The 4,340-nt window shown below is 44.3% G+C and overlaps 1 pseudogene; it reads right to left on the reverse strand.

Annotated features, from left to right (window-relative positions):
• LOC120864465 overlaps window positions 1–3,749 on the reverse strand; it is a 20,889-nt pseudogene extending 17,140 nt beyond the window's left edge.
• Between the last annotated feature and the right edge of the window lie 591 nt (window positions 3,750–4,340).

Raw genomic sequence — 4,340 nt, forward strand, 5'->3', positions numbered from 1 at the left:
AAAAAAAAAAAAAAAAAAAGGAATGATTGTAAAAATTGTGAAGATATATCTGGGCCTTCTCTGATGTTGTGGGCCGTGTTGGTCACTTCCAAGGCGTTTCCCTCTGTTTAGCTTCTGTTTGCTGGTCTCTTCAGGGTCTGAATTCCGTCCTGACACATGGGGGCGGTGGTGGACCCTTTTTTTTTTTTTTTTTTTTTATTAGGCTCACTAGTTCAGTCGCGCAGTGGGGAGGGGGGGATGCTGCAAACAAATAGCACTGTCGTGGGCACACAGCGTCTCAACCCCGCTGGACCTGTCTCCCCCCACGACGCACAAACCGCTCCGGCTCCACGGAGCTCAGCCAGGAACCCTCCGAGGCCGGCCCCAGGCTTCGCGCACCTCCCCGGTCCAAGCCGCTCGGTTTTGGCGCCCAGGTAACCCTCAGAGGCACAAACTTGTTTGGGACTGCGCTCTGCGCCGCTCCCGGGTCCGAGCAGCTCGGGAGCTTGGCGAGCGCGGGAGCTTGGCGGCGCGGTCGCCGGGACTTGTCCCCTTCTCTGTTTCTACTGCTCAGTTTTCTGGGTGTACTGCTGGCGCTCCTTGTGAGGCGGGTGGTGACTGTCCTGCATCCCCTGAAGTCTCAGCAAAGAAGACTGCCTCCCGCTTTTCAGGTAGTCTCTCCGGGGCTGCGATTGCCCCTTTCCAGCCCTTACAGCTCTGGCTGCCTGTCCCCGGCGGGGGATGGTCTGCAGCCGGCTATTTCCGTTCAGTCCTTTGTTCTATGTGCGGTCCTGGCGGGGTCTTATGTTCGCGCTTTTCGCGTGGTAGCTATCCCCCAGCCTGGTTTGCTCGCCCAAGTTCGATCGCTCTGGTTACGCGTGGGGCGTTTCTGCCCGCTTCTTACCGAGCGCGGCAGCCCGCGGCTCCCGCGCTTCCCTGCCCTGCCCCCACTTGCTAGCGGCGGCTGCAGGCGTCTGCGCGGCTTTTCCGCTGGGGGAGTTACTGTTGGGCTCGTAATCTGTTGGTTTTAATTATTTATTCGTTTTTCCTTCCTGTTATGTTGCCCTCTGTGTTTCCAAGGCTCGCCTTAGACTCGGCAGGGAGAGTGTTTCCTTGTGTTTGGAAACCTCTCTTCTTAGAATTCCCTTCCCGGGACGGGCTTCCCTTCCCGGGACGGAGCTCCCTCCCCACCTCCTTTGTCTCTTTTCTCGTCTTTTATATTTTTTCCTACCTGGTTTTGAAGACAATGATCTGCTTTTTTGGTTGCCTGATGTCCTCTGCCTGCATTCAGAGGTTGTTTTGTGGAGTTTGCTCCGCGTTGAAATGATCTTTTGAGGAATTTGTGAGGGAGAAAGTGGTCTTCCCTTCCTATTCCTCCGCCATCTTAGGACCGCCCTAACTAAGTTTTTCTGATGGTAGTCTTTTTGTTCTGACCTCCAAGCAGAGTGTTTTTCAGGCAAGTATGCAGTCAGTTAATTTTCCAGAAAGTTGTGTGAGTGAGGTTTTTACCTTTTGAGTTTGCCACTAGAAGCCCCTAATTCTCATCCTTTACTGCATCTCCTGCTGCCAGCTCCCACCTAATTCAACCAGTCTTCCTCTCCTCCGACAAACACACTTATGCAACCACAGACTCTGGAAACGTTTTTCTGTCTGTGGAGGAATTTATTTCTCTTGTTCTCTGCCCTTTGCTAAATATTGGTTTCTTTTGTTATTTTCTGGAAATGCAGAATTTAGTGTGGGACCCCTGATGCCATTAGGATGTTGAATACATGGCCTTGATTATATTCACCCTGTTTATTCTGATGTTTTCTTTCTTGACAGTTTAAAAATTATATATATGATGTTTGTCAGGCACTGCCTACTATTTTTCAGGCAGTGCAGAAACAGATAGACCAATACCCATTTTAGATACAAATATAAACAGGACCAAAGTTCTTGCTCTTGAGCCTCAAAACTAGAAGATATATATATATATATATATGTGTGTGTGTGTGTGTGTGTGTGTGTGTGTGTTTAACCAAACATGAGGACCATCTTTTCAGAAATCTTTTTAAAGTCTCTGATAGAAGACTGTGTTTTTATTTCATTGCAGTCAAACTACTCTGCTGACTTCTGTGGCTCTGCCCTGACAGGAGGTTCATAGTTCTGACTCTTAGGGTGGGATCAGGCATGGGTTATAGGGTGGGGCTGGAAAGAAGACAGGGAGGGGCCAGAACCTGAAATAGAACAATCCATTGTGCTTAGGATACAAATTTAGGGCAACCACAAGTTTTTGCTCTGTTATTTTTAAATCATTTATTAATTTTTTGGCTAATTATGTGCCAGGCACAATAGTATATGCTGTATGTATAGTGGTTCATACCAGTTCACGAGCAGTTGCTTTTGCCCCCATTTTGAAATGCAAGAACTGAGACTCAGAGGTTAAATCACTAACTCAAGGTCTCAGAAGTAGCAAATCTAGATTTGACCCCAAAGTTTTCTTTCTTCAAAACCCCTCGTCTTTTTTTTCAGCTTCCTTAGAGTTTTTTAATCTGTGTTTCTTTAAAATTGAGATGTAATTGATATATAATATTAGTTTAATGTATACAACATAATGATTAGACATGTATATATACCATTTTGCAAAATGACCACCACCTTATCCATTGTATCACAGATAATTTCAGTCTGATTGAGGGACATGTTCATATCTAAAGAGTGGCAGCAAGCAGATGGTAGTCCAGGCAATGTGTAGGCCTCATAGGTAAACTGGAGCCCAGACAAGCAGTCTAAAAACAGGCAGACAAGGCAGGTGAGCACCACAGGAGAAGTCTGCCAATATTTTGGGGGTGTCTGCCACTGGGCTTCATTTCTAGGAGCAGTAAAACAGAGAGGAAGAGAGAAACAGGGAACACAACCTGGAAGGGCAAAGAGCCAAAAGATCTGGCTTCTGGGCCAGTTACAGAGGTGGGGCTTCAGGTGGGGTCTCCCACATGAAGAATGAGATTCAGGAACTGGGATTAGGGAGAGTGAAACCCCAAAACTGGGCTTGTTGATGGATGAGCCATGGAGGACTTGGCTAGGCCTGGCTGTAGTTCTTTTAACCTCAGAACCTATTTTTGAGTGTTAAATACCTTACATCCCAGAAGGAAGTGCCTAGGAGTCTGGCAACAGGTAACGATCCAGTAGTTTTCAGATCTCTCCAGAAGCATTTTTCAGAACTCTAGTAGTTCTATGTAGAGTTTTATTAGGCACTCTTAAAAAGCTTACTTTTCTGTGAACTCAAAGTTTCTTTTCTTCAGAAATTCTGAAAAGTTTTCAGTGTGTGTCCATGTAGATATTTTGTTGAGGTGTGTTTTTCTGGCTCTGGCTTACATTTCCTTGATCTGTACTATTATTGTTAATTAAAATTCCAAAGTCAAAATCAGTGCTTCCACTTAGCTTTGTTTTTGGAGAGAGACAGGAGTGACCTGTTCCAGGAGGACAGGTTTATTGGATATAGTAATACCTGCTTTGCTTAAATATGAGGAAGAAAAAGAAGCAGAGTGAGATTTCTTAGAATTTTAATAGGGAACACGTTTTGACAATGTATTTAATTTTACTTTATTTTATTTGAGAATCTTTAAAATTTGATGGCAGTTTTCATGCTAAAAATCATAAGGATTGACTTACAAGACAGCGTTGCAAGATACAAATATAGAGAACAGGAACATAACGGAGAGTTTTAGGCTGTGGGTGTGCAAGGTAACCATCATCTCTGTCTTTATGGCAGTCTCTAGGAAAACAGTCATTGCTATTATTTGTGTGTCTGTGGATTCTGTTTGCAGGAACTTGAATAACCATTCAGAGCTTCAGTTGGTGTAGAATGCAAACAGATGCAAAAATTTCAGGTGAATCAGGAAGTGACATCTGGTTTTAGGGTTATCTGGGAAAAGACACCATGGTTTGCTTCCTTACTTGTTGATAGAAGTAAAATTCAATTAATTTTAGTTTAATTCATTAATTTATAAAGCATTATTTGAACAGCTGCAGTGTGCCAGCTGTGAGCTCACAATGTAACAAAAGAGATAGGTATTTATTAAGCTAATGAGAATATAATGTGAAACATGCTGATCTAGCAGGACTGAATACATAGGAGGAGATTTTTAGAGAAGATAACCCTGGGGCTGAATCTTTAATGAGTGGAATTGGTATTGGAAATTGAGAAAGAGAAATACTGGAAGAGGGAGCAGCATGTGGAAAATTGCAGAGTTCATGCAAGGTTCTGAGAGTGGGAAGCAGTTCATATCAAAATGTGGAGTGGAGAGGGATGCAGATGGAGAGCGAGGTGGCCGGTACTGATGGAGGATTAGGCAGTGATACTCACTAAAACAGTTTTTGCA

The sequence above is a fragment of the Oryx dammah genome, unplaced genomic scaffold (genome assembly GCF_014754425.2).
Source record: "Oryx dammah isolate SB20612 unplaced genomic scaffold, SCBI_Odam_1.1 HiC_scaffold_5, whole genome shotgun sequence".
NCBI lineage: Eukaryota > Metazoa > Chordata > Mammalia > Artiodactyla > Bovidae > Oryx > Oryx dammah.